The sequence below is a fragment of the Chlorocebus sabaeus genome, chromosome 2, assembly GCF_047675955.1.
Source record: "Chlorocebus sabaeus isolate Y175 chromosome 2, mChlSab1.0.hap1, whole genome shotgun sequence".
Taxonomy (NCBI): domain Eukaryota; kingdom Metazoa; phylum Chordata; class Mammalia; order Primates; family Cercopithecidae; genus Chlorocebus; species Chlorocebus sabaeus.
The window spans coordinates 22,807,728-22,825,523 of record NC_132905.1 but is presented as its reverse complement, the minus strand read 5'-3'; the positions used below and the strand labels follow the sequence as shown (position 1 = coordinate 22,825,523).

Below are 17,796 nucleotides of genomic sequence, written 5' to 3'. Positions count from 1 at the left end.
TTTTATGTATAATTCTGCTCCTCAAAAGATCCTATAAGAACTATTATTTTTCCCCATTTACAGCTGAAAAAACAGACTTAGACATGTAATTTTCCCAAAGGCTTACAGCTAGAAAGTGGCAAAGGTAAAATTAAAACACAGAGCCTGAAAGCAAACTAATCTATAGGCTTTCGCATAGTGGTTATTAACAGAAGCTTCCCAGGAGAATATAACATCCTAACCCAAGGGTTCTTATTTTTAATGCTCTCATATATGCTTAGAAAGACAAGAGAAACCATCGGGGATGAATAATACAGCATATTTCATATTCAATCATTCCTGCATTCATATCAGAAGGCAGTAATGAATAAAAGGGAAGGTTCTAAAGTCACATTACATAGATTAAAATCCTAATTCCACCATACTCTTAGCTATGTAACTTTAAACATTACTCAAATTCTCTAAGTTCAATTTTCTCAACTAAAAAATAGAAGTAGTGCCGGGCGCAATGGCTCAAGCCTGTAATCCCAGCACTTTGGGAGGCCGAGACGGGCAGATCACGAGGTCAGCAGATCGAGACCATCCTGGCCAACACGGTGAAACCCCGTCTCTACTAAAAAAAAATATACAAAAAACTAGCCGGGCGAGGTGGCGGGTGCCTGTAGTCCCAGCTACTCGGGAGGCTGAGGCAGGAGAATGGCGTAAACCCAGGAGGCAGAGCTTGCAGTGAGCTGAGATCCGGCCACTGCACTCCAGCCTGGGCCACAGAGCTAGACTCCATCTGAAAAAACAATAAAAAATAAAATAAAACAAAAATAGAAGTAGTAATATAATTACCAACATCACCATACTGGGTTCTCCCAAAGATTTAGAGATAATGTGTGAACACACATAGCAGTGGACCTGGTCCATAGAAATTCTCAAAAAAAGTAGCTATTAAAATAATTATTCAAAATATTTTCAGGTCCTACACCTACTGGACTCTGGGCAGAGCACTGGGTGCTAGCACTGTACCATAAACAGGACAAGGCTGTCCCTGCCCTCCTAGATCTTGTAGTCTCTATTGGGAGAGTAGACAATAAAGAAGAAAACAAGAGAAGGAAACATATAAACGAAGTTTTATTGAGGGGTGAAGCCAGCTGGACTTCCTGGTTTGAGAGGGGACTTGGAGAACTTTTTTGTCTTACAAGAGGATTGTAATATGCACCAATCAGCACTCTGGAGCTAGGATGGTAAAATGCACCAATCTGCACTCTGTAAAAACGCACCAATCAGCGCTCTGTAGCTAGAGGTTTGTAAAATGGACCAATCAGCACACTGTAAAATGGACCAATCAGCACTCTGTGAAATGGACCAATCAGCAGGACATGGGCAGGGACAAATAAGGGAATAAAAGCTGGCCACCCCAGCCAGTAGAAGCGACCTGCTCGCTCGGACTCCCTTCTAGGTTGTGGAAGCTTTGTTTTTTTCCTTTTCACAATAAATCGCTGCTACTCACTCTTTGGGTCCATGCCATCTTTAAGAGCTGTAACACTCACCACGAAGGTCCACAGCTCCTTTCTTGAAGTCAGCGAGACCACGAACCCACCGGAAGGAACCAACTCCGAACACACTATGAATTTTAGTGAAGTGTCAAGCAATAAATGCACATGTACTGAGATAGAGGACAATGGAGAGGAAGCTACTATAGAAGTAGTGATCAAGGAAGCCCCCTCTGAGGGGGAGATGTTTTAGCTGAGACTGGATGTTTTAGGCTCTTTCTAAGGAGACAAGTGGAGGGAAGAGCCTGTACAGAAGAGGAGAACAAGGCATGTTTGAGGAACTGAAGGTGTTCAACCTGACAAGCATGGCAAACAAGGAGGGGAGCCTGGAGAGGAAGCACGTCAGAGTAAGTGTGGATGCGAGTCCAAGTGCAGTGGAAGCCACCAAGCAGGGGGGTGGCATGCCTGGGTTTACTCTTTAGTAGGATCACTCTGGCTGCTGTGAGGAAAATGTGCTAGAAGAAAGCAACAGTGGAAGCTGGGAGACCAACTAGGAGACGGGGAATCATCCATCTGAGAGAGGGGGTTAGGCAGATTAGGAAGATGGAGATAAGGAAGGGTTTGAGATATTCTAGAGGCCAGGCCAAAAAGCCATACAGATTGGTTGCATGTGGAGTGAGGAAATGAGAAGAATTACAGACAACTTTCAGATGTCCAGCCTGAACAATGAATAGACAATACAAACTAACAGTGAGACAGAAGGCTGAAGGGGAGAGTAAGGAAGGGTCAGGAATGAGGAATACAAATTTCAAAGCTTGAGAGGGAGATTGAGAGATCAGTTCTGAACCTGTGAAGTTTGAGATCACTGGGACAGGAAGGTGGTAGCTGAAACGGCAAGTCTGGAACCAGAGAAAGGGTGGGGAGACATAATAGAAAGAGTCATCTGCATCCAGGGGGTACTAGGGTCCTGGAAATTGATGAGATCATTTAAAGAGAGAATATAATGAGAGAAGGAAGGTAGCAGAGCCAGAAAGGAAAAGAAATAACTAAAAATCACGTTGATAATTTAAAACTGAACATGGTAACATAGCCCACACAAACATAGAACTGGCTCAAATACATGCTCAATAAATACCTATGGAACAAACAAAAATAAATTCTTAACACATCCTTTTAGGCCTTTTTTTTTTTTTTTTTTTTGAGATGGTGTCTCGCTCTGTCACCCAGGCTGGAGTGCAGTGGCAAGATCTCTGATCACCACAGGCTCCGCCTCCTGGGTTCACACTATTCTCCTGCCTCAGCCTCCCGAGCAGCTGGGACTACAGGCGCCTGCCAACACGCCCGGCTAATTTTTTATTTTTAGTAGAGACAGGGTTTCACCGTTTTAGCCAGGATGGTCTTGATCTCCTGACTTCGTGATCCGCCCACCTCGGCCTCCCAAAGTGCTGGGATTACAGGCGTCAGCCACCGCGCCCAGCCTCCTTTTAGGTCTTTAAGAAAATAATTTTCACTTAGGATTCCACCCTTACCACCACCACCACCAACTTCTTGTATATTTGGAGGATAAGAAAAACAAGTTTTCGAAGGTCTCTAGTTGGATTGTGTTCAAGGAGATCCTTTTTCTTAAAAATAAGAAGCAACTGTTTTTTCCAAAAACTCACAAATTAAAAGTAGTCTACCTGAAATTCAAACCTTTGAAAAGCTTATACTCACATTACAACTTCTGTATAAAAATTCTGCCCCAAGACACAATTTTCCCATCCTCATAAATTAAAATGCAATTATATATTTTACTACAGATATTTCATCCTGATAGATGAAACTGGTACTTTCAAACAGTTCAAGAGTCACATTAGAGATGTAAAATTTCAAAAGGTCAAGGATTTATTTTTAAATGTTTTTTTAAAAAACCCATTAAGTATACCTGCTAGGTCATCCAAAAACTGATAAGAAGGGAGATGAAAAGGATAGAATGGCCAGAAAAATAAGTAAATATGTAACAGCTATTCCCCAAATGAAAACACATTAAAGCTATAATTATATCTCTGGGTATCTGTTGACACAAAAAACTCCATTATGCTCTTGAGGCTTATACTATCACTATGAACTACCAAATTGAAATCACAGCTGTAAACATAACTGGGAAACTTTATACTTCTCAAAAATGTCCAGTGTGACACAGTGATAATGCATATGAAGGAAAGCCAACAACATTTGCCAAAAATGTTCCTTCCCTCAATTGTTCAAGTTAAATCAAGACCGTAATTCTTTTTAAGACCATAGCCTCACTTTGTAAAATTCTTCTCAGATATAGATGAGAAAGGAATATTGTAACTTTTAAGAGATTGTCATTTTAACTCATGACACAGCTACCTAAAAGCCTAGAAGGCTACCAGCAAGGTCACATGAATAGTTGGATAATGAACATTCATTCTTTCCCTCATTCATTCAACAAATATTAAGTACCCACAGTGGGCCAGGTGCAGTTTCTGAGCCCTGGGGATACATCAGTGAAAAAAAGTCTCACACTTCTGGGTTAATGAGGGAGACAGACAATAAACCAACAAATAAATATGTATTACCAAGTGGTGGTAAGTAAGGCAGGATAAGAACAGGGAAATGGGGTGTATTTGATAGTGCGGTCAAGCAAAGCCAGACAACCTAACTTTCGAGCAGAGACCTGAAGTAAGGGAGTCAACCATGTTAATATGCAGGGACCAGAGTTCTAAGCGGAGGGAACAGAAAATGCAAAGGCACCAAGGCTAGAATATGCTTGACTTTTCTTTTTTTTTTTTTTTTTTTTTTTTGAGACAGAGTCTCTGTCTCCCAGGCTGAAGTGTGGTGGTGCGATCTTGGCTTAATGCAACCTCTGCATCCTGGGTTCAAGCAATTCTCCTGCCTCAGCCTCCTGAGTAGCTGGGATTACAGGCACGTGCCACCATGCCCGGCTTTTTTTTTTTTTTTTTTTTTTTAGTAGAGACAGAGTGTCACCATGCCAGCCAGGTTGGTCTCGAACTCCTGACCTCGTGATCCTCCCACCTCGACCTCCCAAAGTGCTGGGATTACAGGAATAAGTTTGACGTTTTTAAGAAACAGCAAAGAGATCTGTCTGGCAAGGCTCTAAGTGAGGATGGTTGTGGGGAAGAGGGTTAGCCTGGCAGGCCACAGCAAGGCCTTCAGATTTTAAGACAAAAAGCTATTGGAGGGCTCTAAGCAGAGGACTAACATGATCTGACTTTTTTAAAGGACTGCAAAGAGAAATACAAGTTCCTACTCATAAAACCAAGATGTATCTCTCATAATCTAGTTATAAGTGAAAGAAAAAAAGCACAGAATAAAAGTTGTATATAGTATGATAGCATTTTTGTAAGAAAAAACACATATACATGGGAACAAGGCTAAAAGCCTTAATACCAAATTGTGGTTTACTATGGTTTGTGGGATTATGGTGGGTTTTTTGTTTTGTTTTGTTTTGTTTTTGGCAATGCTTTTGTTTGTTTTTCAAGTTTTCTGCCTTAAACATGAATTACTTTGGTAATTTTTAATGTTATCTTTAAAAAGAATAAAGCACTCTACCATGAGACTTCCCTAGTCTGAAATCTTACTTCGATATGAAAAAAACAAAAACAAAAAAAACTCAAAACCAAAAACCAAAACAACATGGGGAACATTTTTTCCCAAAAATTACCACACTTCCCATGCAATGTTTGCCTGTCATGAACCACTGCACAAATCAAGCCCAGCTCAATGTATCAAGGTCACAAAACCAACTTGGTTAATATGTTGATCATTACATAGTGGCTCTGTCCTCCACAGCAACTTTGATACCATCTTTCCAAGGCAGCAACAGAAGGGCCCTTTTCATTCATTTTCTAAGTCTCTTTGATACTATTTTGCGCTTCTGGATTTTTCCACTGTATGTCTCTTAGAAACAAATTAAGCTCGAATAAGTTGTTCCAGCTAATGAAGTGCGCTTTTGGCTCCTTCTCCGTGGTTCAGAATTATCCGGCAAAATACCAATTGTTTTAGGACGCATTTTCTCTTAGTTTTGAAATATTGCAATACTAAGTTACCACAAATAAAGAACATCGAGATGACAACACACAAGAACGTGTATAAATGGAAACTACTGTAATGCTTTTTAAAAGTAAGGATGTGTGGACGCCTCATGAATAAACATTTAAGATATCTGGATAAATATATATATACTATGTGTTCACATAGATAAAAACAGAAAGGAGCATTCCTTCCCACCTCACTCCCCTACCCCAAGTCACATAAGTTTCTCACAGGGCACAGGCCCAGGGCAATCACTGCTCAGAAATGTAAACCATGCAACTCAAAATGACTCAAGCTCTCAAACACTTCCCACCTAAGTTCTACATCCCATCCACTCCTCAGTCACTTCCAACAGGCTTCCCTGAATGAAAATCCCAAACTGGGAAGGCTTAACAAGCTCCAAACTCCACTCACATGCCACTCAGGGAATCGGAGGACTTGAGGCCCACGTGTAGTGTTTTCGCGTGGGCAAACAAGGGTCCCAAGATTCAGGATGCTACTGTACCCCGAGTGGTTCGAGTCCTGGCTCTGCCGCCTTCCCTGGTCGAGCTGACGCTCTTTACACCGGGGGCATGGGCTGCCACATCCCAGCAGGGTGCAAGGGCCGGCGGGCGTGGACGCAGGCGGCCCTCGGGCGCACACGCGGGACGAACACTCGGGCAGGCACTCTCACACGGTCAGGCGGGCCTGCGCGAACGCCCCCGCTTCCCCTCCACCACCCCCTTTTGCGCCTTCCGCGACGGTGGCACACAGGGCTACCCTGACCCCCAGGACCCCTGGACGCCGGCGCCTGGAGCCCAGGGGGTGATGACAGATGGCGGAGGGCGGGGCTCCGGGGGGAAGGGGCGGAGCCTCTCAGCATGGGGGTGCTGGCGGCTGACAGAAAGACCAGGGGCAGCTGGCGGGAGGGGGCTGACGGAGACTGCGGGTCGGCCGCGGGCCAGGCGTGGCGGGAAGGAGCTCGCACAGACACAGACACAGTCGTGCTGACAGGCAGAGAGACACACAGACACGGGGGACTGACAGCCGCGGGGGCACGCGGGGCCGGCTGGCTGTGGCGGGCGCTCACCTGGCAGCGGCAGCGGTGGCGGCGCCCGCGACCGGGCCACTCTTCCCGCGCTGCGGGCCTCCCTCCCCGCGGCCGGGCGGGCGGGCGGCCGGCGCAGGCCCCGCAGAGGCGGCGGCGGCGGCGACGCCGGAGCCGCGGACTGCTGAGCGGCGGGGACGCAGCTGCACCAACCGACTCCGGGCCACTCGGCTGGGCTCGGCTGCTCTCGGAGGTTCTCGGTTCTGCTCGGCCTTGCTCGGCTCCGCTCGGCCTTGCTCGGCTCGGCTGGGGGCGTGGCCCAGGGCCCCCCGCCCAGGTCGCCTCTGGCGGCCGCGGGGCGGGGCTTTTGAGTGGGTGCGAGCCCCCTGACGTCGTGGGGAGCGGACCTTGCCCCCGGCGCATGCGCCAGTCCCCTCCAGCTCTTCACCGTGTGGAGGCTGGAGACGACGGGGAAGGAGGGGCTGGGGGCGGATGCTGCGGTTCCAGAGGTTCCTGGCTTTTGTACTCCATATCCTGCTCTTTCCAGAGGACCACTTAAGGAAGGTCACAGGTCACACCAGGTTACACTTTCGAAAGGATGTGTGTGTAGGCTGGCAGGGGCTCTGGCTCCTGTCTGCCCCCACTCCTCCAATTCCAGTGTTTCCCAACAAGCATCGCCTAGGAGTGGTCTTTTATCCCACCAAAGGCTTCACTGCAGTTTTTAATATTTTCTGTTTTCTTAAAAATAAACTAACTCTTGATCGCTGTTTTAACATTGAATCTTCAAGTACTTGAACTTTCAAGCATCAGTCAGCCTCCTCGAGTCCACTAATACCGTCCTTTCTTCATAGCTATTGTGTAACCTGTAACGCCTGGGATGGGGTTGGATTCTTTCCTGAATTCTCCCCACATGATCCAGGCACCTTTTTAGTTATGGAACCAAGTCTGCAGCAAATATGCTCAGAAAGTGGTTCCCACCTTTAGAATCCAGTGATTACTAAACAGCAGGAGCTCTACAGTCTTGACACACCTGGGTGGTAATCCTAGATCTGTATTAATCTGGCAGGTTAATCATTGTCTGAGTGACTTTGGACGTGTTAATCTCTCATCTGTAAAAGGGCAACGAAACATGAGTAAACCAATAGAAATATTAAAAGGGTTAAATGACAGCACATAGAAAGGTTTCTGCACAGTGCTTGGTGTTCAATAAATAAGGCTGACTTTAACTTCAAGTAACCTTAGAACCTTCAGATCCTGAAAACCAGGGAACGTATATACAAATGTGAGCGATGTGTCCAAGTAAACAGTCCATAGTCACCCATACCTGGTGCCTTAGCTTGCTCCTTTCACAACCTTCCCTACCTCAGTTCATGTCAACTCCATTCTTCTGATGACTCTGGCCAAACCATTGGAGTCATCCTGAACTCCTCTCTCCCTATCGTATCCCACATGCAACCCATTAGAAAAGCCTGTCAGTTCTACCTTTAAAATACCTCTTTTCCTCTTTCCTAGAATATTGTAGTAACCTCCTACCTGTTCTCCCTGATTCCACTGTGCTCTCATGGAGCCTTCTCTCAACACAGAAGCCAGAGGGATCCTGTTGAAATCTAAGCTCGAAAACCCCCACAAGGTTTCCCATCTCAGAGTAAAAGCCAAAAAAATAAAATGGGGGTGGTGGGATGGAGAGTGGGACACGATCTCACTCTATCTCCCAGGTTAGAGTGCAGTGGTGCCATCACAGCTCACTGCAGCCTCAACCTCCCAGACTCAAGCAATCCTCCCACCTCAACCTCCCAGGTAGCTAGGACTACAGGTGCACGCCCACTTTTTTAATTTCCAAAATGATGTTTTTGTTTTTGTTTTTTTTCCAAACGCTTCCAAGATCCTATGTGTCTGCCCTTCTTCCACTTATTATGCTCTCCAATCTCTCTAACTGCACCTCCTTCCACTCGGCCTCCTCATTGAATGCCAGGCATACTAGCCTCCTTCTTGCTCCCAGAATATGGAGGTTCACTTCTACTTCAGAACCTCTGTACTTGGTGTTTCTTCCCCCAGATATCAGAAAGGCATGTGCCCTCTAAGTTTCTATTCAAAAGTCACCTCCCCACACTTTCCCAGGCCACTCTACTAAAGTATCAAGTCCCAACTATCACTATCCTCTAAGCCTACTTTACTTTTATGCCTAGCCCTTCTAACCTGAATATCATCTATAGAATCTCTGAAGGTGGGAACTTTGTTTTTCCCATCTTCAGCATTTAGAGCATGGGTCGACATGTTCAGGTTCTCAGTATTTCTGGAATGAATGAGAATGTATATAGGTTATGCTGCGCCAATACAACTTCATTTACTCAACAAACTTTTCTGAGCATCTATTTTGATCCAGGCACAGTGGGATCCTGAGAAAAACAAGGTACTCTCCCAACCTTTGTGGAACAGTATTTCAAAGGAAACAGGAATGTAAAAAAAATACTTCTGGCCGGGCGCAGTGGCTCACACCTGTAATCCCAGCACTTTGGGAGGCTTAGGTGGGTGAATCACCTGAGGTCAGGAGTTTGAGACCTGACCAACTTGTGAAACCCCCATCTCTACTCAAAATACAAAAATTAGCCGGGCATGTGACGCGCACCTGTAATCCCGGCTACTTGGGAGGCTGAGGCAGTTCAAGAATCACTTGAACCCGGGAAGCACAGATTGCAGTGAGCCGAGATTGCAGTATTACACTCCAGCCTGGGCAACAAGAGTGAAACTCTGTCTCAAAAACAAACAAACGCTGGGCACGGTGGCTCAAGCCTGTAATCCCAGCACTTTGGGAGGCTGACATGGGACGATCACAAGGTCAGGAGATCGAGACCATCCTGGCTAACATGGTGAAACCCCGCCTCTACCAAAAAAATACAAAAAAAAAAAAAAAAAAAAAACAAACTAGCTGGGCGAGGTGGCAGGTGCCTGTAGTCCCAGCTACTTGGGAGGCTGAGGCAGGAGAATGGCATAAACCCGGGAGGCGGAGCTTGTAGTAAGCTGAGATCGGGCCACTGCACTCCAGCCTGGGTGACAGAGCGAGACTCCATCTCAAAAAACAAAAAAACAAACAAAAAACAACTTCTGGTGGATGTGCCAACTGCTTTGGGAAGCACAGAGAATAGCATAATTAACAATATACAGGAGAGTGAGGGTAGGCTTCCCAGAAGAGGTGACTTTGGGGCCATATCCGAAGAGCTGCTGAGACAGAGACTCCAGACAGAAGAAACAGCATTTAATACCAGTGTAGGGGGGTATGTCACAAATGATATTTACACACAGAGGCAAATTACTTTCCTTTAAAAAAAATTCAGATTTCAGGTGAGCTCTATAATAATGTCACTTGCACTCACATTCTGATGAGCTTTCTCAAGCAGGAAGGAAACTGCTGGTATAGTTAATGAAATAGTTACAACCCATTTTATTGAACCCCTATTTTATTGGAATGGGCTACACCTGTGAACTTTTTGTACTAGCATCCAGAGAAAGAACTATCAGAAGTTTGCTGGCTGCAAGCACCAGAAACCCACCAGACCAATTAAAGGAAAATAAAAGGAGACTTCATCTTTAGGCTTTTGGTGGGATGGATCTCTCAGAGGCCAAGGGAAAGAACCTAGCTGGGCTTTTGGATGGGCTGGAAGCAGAGTAAGGGGAGCCAGTACGACTCCAGCAAACTTGTTTTCTCTGCCTCCGGGTATTAATAATACAATGAGACATGTGTCTAGCAACCTCTCCCAAGTATGAGATACAATTCCAACTATCCAGAGAGACTAAAACTCCCTAATCATTCCAACTACAAAATCATGTAGAAAAGGCTCTAACTGACCCAATTTGTGGTAGGTGCCCTCCTCCTCCAGAGCAGTCATGGCCAGCTTACAGGCATGAAGTTCACCAGGAAGCCACCTCTGTGAATCAAGGAATGGCCAATTACCAGGAAAAGGGAAATGATTTCTAGCTGAGGCAATATCTTGAAAGAAGTTCCCCCATAGAACTGCTGGTTCCACATAGTGGCAAAACCCCTGGGAAACATTTGGTAGTGACACAGGAAACAATTGTTGAGTTCTTGATTTCTGCATAGTAGGGAGGCCTTTTTTAAGCGGCAATCAAAAAAAGGTGGTTTTTGTTTGTTTGTTTTGAGATGGTGTCTCACTCTGTCATCCAGGCTGGAGTGCAATGACATAGTCTTGGCTCACTGCAACCTCCTTCTCCCAGGTTCAAGCGATTCTCCTGCCTCAACATCTCAAGTTGCTGGAATTACAGGCATGCGCCACCACGCCCGGCTAATTTTTGTATTTTTAGTAGAGGCCGGGTTTTGCCACGTTGGCCAGGCTGGTCTCAAACGCCTGACCTCAGGCAATCCACAAGCCTCAGCCTCCCAAAGTGCTGGGATTACAGGCGTGAGCCACCATGCCTGGCCTGAAAGCTGTTCTTTTCCCAACAAAAAAGAGGACAAAAACTGGGATGCTCTCCATAAGACCTCTGTAGGCACATGATAGGATTGTACTTCCTTACAATAGCTTGGATTTGTGAATAACCATATGACTTTCTTTGGTCAATAAAATGTGAGAAGTACAGTCACACCTTGCTTAACGACAGGGATATGTTCTGAGAAATGCATCATTAGGTGATTGCATCATTGTGCAAACATCATGCAGTGTACTTACACAACTTAGACGGTAAAGCCTACCATACGCTGAGGCTATATGGTATAACCCATGGCTCCTCGGTTACAAACCTGTACAGCATGTTACAGTACTGAATACTGCAGGCAGTTATAACACAGTGGTATACATCTGTGTATCTAAACATAGAAAAGGTACAGTAAGAGTAGGGTATAAAATATTTAAAAATGGTACACCTGTATGGGGCACTTACCATGAATGGAGCTTGCAGGACTGGAAGTTGCTCTGGGTGAGTCAGTGATGGAGTTGTGAGTCAATGTGCAGGCCTAGTACATTACTGTATGCCACTGTAGACTGTATACGCACTATACACTTAATGCTAAATTTTTTTTTCTTGAGACAGAGTCTTGCTCTCTTGCTGAGACTGGAGTGCAATGGCGCCATCTCGGCTCACTGCAACCTCTGCCTCCTGGGTTTAACCGATTCTCTTACTTCAGTCTCCCTAGGAGCTGGGATTACAGGTGTGCACCAACATGCCCAGATAATTTTTTATATTTTTAGTAGAGACAGGGTCTTGCTGTGTTGGCCAGGCTGGTCTCAGACTCCTGGCCTCAAGTGATCTGCCTGCCTCAGCCTTCCATAGTGCTGGAATTACAGGTGTGAACCACTATGCCCGGCCATACTTACACTAAATTTATTTTTTAAATGTTTTTATTTGGCTAGGCACAGTGGCTCATACCTGTAATCCCAACACTTCGGAAGGCCACGGTGGGAGGACTGCTTGAGGACAGGAGTTTGAGACAAACTGGGCAACATAGTGAGACCCACATCTCTACAAAAAAATGTAAAAATTAGCTGGGTGTAGTGGCACATGCCTATAGTCTCAGCTACTCAGGAGGCTAAGGAAGGAGAATCACTTGAGCCCAGGAGTTTGAGGCTGCAGTGACCTATGATCATGTGATCATGGCACTGCACACTAGCCTGGGTAACAGATGGAGAGCCCATCTCAAAAAAAAAAAAGAAAAAGAAAAAGGAAAAGGAAAAAAAAAAATAAGTTTTAAAAAAAAGGTTTTCTTTAGTTATCTTTAGCTTACTATAACTTTTTTAACTTATACACTTTTAAATATTTTTAACTTTTTGACTGTTTCGTAGTAACACTTAGTTTGTTTTTTTTTTTTTGAGATGATCTCGCTATGTCACCTGGGTTGGAGTGCAGTGGTACAATCTCAGCTCACTGCAATCTCTACCTCCCAGGCTCAAGCAATCCTCCCATCTCAGCTCCCTAAGTACCTGGGAAATAACACTGAACTTAAAATACAAACCCACTATACAGTTGTACATTTTCTTTCTTCATATTTTTGTTCTGTAAGCCTTTTTTTCTTTTTCCTTTTTTTGAAACAGGCTCTCATTCCAACACCCAGGCTGGAGTGCAGTGGAGCTATCTCAGCTCACTGTAATGTCCACCTCCCGGGTTCAAACAATTCTCCTGCCTCAGCCTCCCAAGTAGCTGGAGTTACAGGTGTATGCCACCATGCCTGGCTAATTTTTGAATTTTTAGTAGAGACAGGATTTCACCATGTTGGCCAGGCTGGTCTCGAACCCCTGACCTCAAGTGATCCACCCGCCTTGGGCTCCCAACAGTAAGCTTTTTACTATTAACTTTTTTTTAAACCTTTTAAACTTTTTTGTAAAAAGACATATTAGCCTTGGCCTACACAGGGTCAGGATCATCAATAACACACTGTCTTCTACCTTCATCTCTTTTTCCACTGGAAGGTCTTCAGAAGTAATAATACGCACGGAGCTGTCAGCTCCTATGATGAAAATGCCTTCTTCTGGAATCCCTCCTGAAAGACCTGCCTGAGACTATTTTACAGTTATTTTTTTATAAGTAGAAGCAGTACACTCTAAAATAATGATAAATAGTATAGTAAATACATGAACCAACAATAAATAGTCATTTATTACCAGTATCAAGTTATTTGTATTACCTGTATCATGTACAGTACATAATTGTATGTGCTGTACTTTTAGACAACTGGCAACACAAGGTTTCTTTATATGAGCAGCACCACAAACCTGTGACTAACGTATTGCACTCTGATGTTATGATGGCTATCAGGCCACAAGGTGACAGGAGTTTTTAGTCTACATTACAATCTTATGCGACCACCACTGTACATGCAGTTCATCGTTGACTGCACATACAATGTTGCACCATTGTATATGCAAAACATCATTGTGTGGTGTATAATTCACCGTACATCACTCCCAGATCCAAAGCTAAGTCCTGAGATGTTTGTACCCCCGTGTTTATAGCAGCATTATTCACAATAACTAAAAGGTAGAAACAACCCAAGCATCTACTGACAGATAAATGGGAAAAATATGGTATATACATATGAAAGAATATTATTTAATCCTTAAAAGGAATTAAATTCTGACATGCTACAACATAGATGAAACTTGAGGACATTTTCCTAACCTGTTAAGTAAACTGGTTAGAAAAAGGCAAATATTGTATAACTCCACTTATATGAAGTACCTACTATAGTCAAATTCATAGAGACAGAAAGTAAAGTGGTGGTTGCCAGGGGCTGGAGGGAAGGGAGAATTGGAAGTTATTGTTTTATGGGTATAAACTTTCAGTTTTGCAAGACGAAAAGAGTTCTGGAGATTGGTTGCACAACAACATGAATGAAGTTAACACTAGTGAACTGTTCACTTAAAAATGGTTAATAAAGGGCTGGGCACAGTGGCTCAAACCTGTAATCCCAGTATTTTGGGAGGCCGAGGTGGGTGGATCACTTGAAGTCAGGAGTTCAAGACCAGCCTGGCCAACATGGTGAAACCCCATCTCTACTAAAATACAAAAACTTAGCCAGGTGTGGTAGCACACACCTGTAGTCCCAGCTACTTGGGAGACTGAGGCAGGAGAATCGCTTGAACCCGGGAGGCGAAGGTTGCAGTGAGCTGAGATCGCACCACTGCACTCCAGCCTGGCGACAGAACAAGACTCCATCTCAAAAAGAAAGAAAGAAAAAAATCAAATAGAGATAATAAAATGGAATAAAAAATACTTGGCTAGTCCAGAAGAAGGATAAAAAAATTAAACAGGGACAAAAGCCAGGCAGGACAAATAGATTTTTTTTAAATAGCCAGATTATAGACTTAAATGATTTGAAATCATATCTGTAATTATATTAAATGTGAATGGACTAAATATTCTAGCAAAAGGGGAAAATTGACAAACTGAAATTAAAACAAATAAACAAGACTCAACTGTTTGATGCTGTCCAGGTCTGGTAGCTCACTGCTGTAATCCCAGCACTTTGGGAGGCTAAGGCAGGTAGACTGCTTGTGACCTAAATACACAAAGTAAAACTATAATCATGGCCTGACATACAGAAGATACTCAATAAATATATCTTGAATGAATGGGTGCATATATGTGATATGTTGCTCCAACTTAACTTCACTTATTCAGTGAACAGCCAAACCAATTTTTGTTGAATATGGACTTAAATATGAAAAGTAAAATGATAAAGCTTTAGAAGATAACATACAATATCTTCATAACCTCAAGGTAGAAGAAGTTTTCTTAAACAGAACAGAAAAAGCACTAGCCATAGGAAATATTGATAAATTGCACTTTTTTTTTTTAATAATTAAGAACTGTTCAACAAGAGACATCACTAAGAGAGTGAAGAAGCCACAGAAGATTTGCAATGCACACAACAAAAGTTCTGTATCCAATATATACAGAAAACTAAAGAAAAGATATACCAATGGAAAAATGGGCAAAAACAGGTTCTTCACACACACACACAAATCCAAATAGCCAATAAACATGTAGCAAGTGCTTAGCCTCATTAATGAACAAAATGAAGTACGGTGAACAACTACTACAGATCCAGGTGGCTAAACATTCCAAGTCTGACAGTAACAACTGTCGGTGAGAACTGTTGGTGAATGTATAAGGGAAGCTCTTATACATTGCTGAAGGGAGTTCACTTGTGTAAACATTTTGGAAAACAGTTTGGCATTATTATTATTATTTTTGAGACAGAGTCTCGCTCTGTCACCCAAGCTGGAGTGCAGTAGCGTGATCTTGGCTCACTGCAGCCGCAGCCTCCACCTCCCAGGTTCAAGCAATTCTCCTGCCTCAGCCTCCCAAGTAGCTGGGACTACAGGTGCACGCTGCCACGCCTGGCTAATTTTTTGTATTTTCAGTAGAGACGGGGTTTCACCATGTTGGCCAGGATGGTCTTGATCTCCTGACCTCGTGATCCACCCGCCTCAGCCTCCCAAAGTGCTGGGATTATAGGCATGAGCCACTGTGCCCAGTAGCATTATTTTAAGTTAAGCACAGGCATAGCTTATAACCCAGAAATTCTGCTCCAAAATACACATCCATGAGAAACATGTGCCCAGATACAGCAGTAGACACGTACAAGAATGTTCACAGCAGCATTATTTATAATAACCCCAAGTTGGAAACAACCCAAATGCCCATCAGTAGCAGAAGGAATAAATTGTGGTATATTCACTCAGCAGAACACTACAGACGGCACTGAAGATGAATGAAGTATAGCTGTGCACAGTACCATGGAAGAATCTGGTAACGAGTGTGAAGCCAGATAAGTCAGACACACATCTTAAGACTGCCTTTCTATAAAACCCATAGCCACACAAAACCAAACATGTCCCTCCCCCACAATTCTCCACCACTCCTCTACTTACGACACACAGGAAGAGTGGTAATAAAGACAGATTTCATAGTAACTAGTTAGGGAATCACCGTTTTCTACCCAGGCACAGAAAACCAACGCCCTACTGGAATATCTCCTGTGTGAAGGGATGAGGAGAGAAATTGGCTTTGGAGGTGAGGGAGCTCAAGGAAGTGACTGACAGCTCTCTGTTGTGGGGATAGAGAACATTATTACGGTCAGGCCACCCTTCTCTTAGAATCTATTGTGATGACTTCAGTGTTCCTTTTTTTTTTTTTTTTTTTTTTTTTTTTTGAGACAGGGGCTCACTGTCACCCAGGCTGGGGTGCACTGTTGCTATCACAGCTCACTGCAGCCTCAACCTCCCGGGTTCAAGTGATCCACCTGAGTAGCTGGGACTACAGGAATGCACCACCACGCCCAACTAATTTTTGTATTTTCTTTTGTAGACACAGGGTTTCACTATGTTGCTCAGACTGGTCTCAAATTCCTGGCTCAAGTGATCCACCTGCTTCTGCCTCCCAAAGTGGTAGGATTACAGGTATGAGCCACCGTACCCAGCTACAGGGTTATTTTAATAAAGTCACTGAAAGTTAGGGGGTCATAATGACCCATTTATAGCATGCTAAACCTTCATCAGGCACTGAAGGCCACGATGTGGGACAACAAGCAATTCCTGAGGTGCAATGCACATTAGCAAAAGAAGGCCATGCAGCTCTGGAAAGATTCTCAACAATAAACATAATTAAGTTTGTTGTATGTTCGATTTTTTCAGGGTTTCTCAACATTTTTTATTATAAATATGGTATTGTATTACACATATTGTTTACTTTTATTTTTTTGAGACGGAGTCTCACTTTGTAGCCTGGACTGGAGTGCAGTGGCGCAATCTTGGCTCACTGCAAGCTCTGCCTCCTGGGTTCATGCCATTCTCCTGCCTCAGCCTCCCCAGTAGCTAGGACTACAGGCACCCGCCATCACCCCCGGCTAATTTTTTTGTATTTTTAGTAGAGATGGGGTTTCACTGTGTTAGCCAGGATGGTCTCAATCTCCTGACCTCATGATCTGCCCGCCTCGGCCTCCCAAAGTGCTGGGATTACAGGCGTGAGCCACTGCCCCCAGCCTTGTTTACCTTTTTTAAACAGTAGCTGCTAAACATCCGTTAAACATATTTTAATACATAGAGACCTACTTCATAATTTAGGGGGTGATGGAAACTTCATAATTTTGGGTGTGAATATATTTTCTTGATTGTGGTGGTCATTTCACAGGTACACACATCAAAACAAAGTGTGCACTTCAGATATGTTTTATTATACATCGATTATGCCTCAGTATAACTGAAAAAAAGGTTGTTTTAAATCTCCCCCCACCCTTTTTGTTTGTTTGTTTTTATGGAGACGGAGTCTCACTCCTCTGCCCAGACTAGAGTGCAGTAGTGGTGATCATAGCTCACTGCAGCTTCCAACTGCTGGGCTCAAGCAATCCCCTTGCCTCAGCCTCCAGAGTAGCTAGGACTACAGGCATGCACTACCATACTCAGACAATTAAAAAAATGGTTTTTGTACAGACAGCCTCTTGCTTTGTTGCCCAGGTTGATCTCAAAATCCTGGCTTCAAGCAGCCCCCCTTCCTTGACCTCCCAAAGTGTTGGGATTACAGGCATGAGCCACCACGCCTGGCCTTGCATTTTAAATCTCTTTTACTGTTTTCTTCCACTTAACACTATAAATTCCATCCATGCTGTTTTACGTCTATTTCGTGTAGAATTCCAAGGTATGTATCCACATTTTACTAACTCATCCCCTAGTTCCTTTGCCTCTAGTTCCTGTATGCCATTAATACTGTAACAAATAACCTCCTGCTTGTCTTCTTGTGGAT

At 44.0% G+C, this 17,796-nt stretch overlaps 1 protein-coding gene across 17 annotated transcripts in view; it reads right to left on the bottom strand.

Moving 5' to 3' along the window:
- Positions 1 to 6,816, bottom strand: part of ZHX3 (zinc fingers and homeoboxes 3) — a 142,375-nt gene extending 135,559 nt beyond the window's left edge. For 6 of the 17 annotated variants that reach the window (XM_037982768.2, XM_073006532.1, XM_037982763.2 and 3 more), the window contains exon 1: positions 6,589 to 6,749. The gene's annotated coding sequence lies outside the window, so the exon portion shown is untranslated. Of the gene's footprint in view, positions 1 to 5,933 lie in introns of all 17 variants that reach the window. The other 11 variants (XM_037982775.2, XM_073006585.1, XM_037982776.2 and 8 more) reach the window with 7 other exon arrangements.
- Positions 6,817 to 17,796: the final 10,980 nt, after the last annotated feature.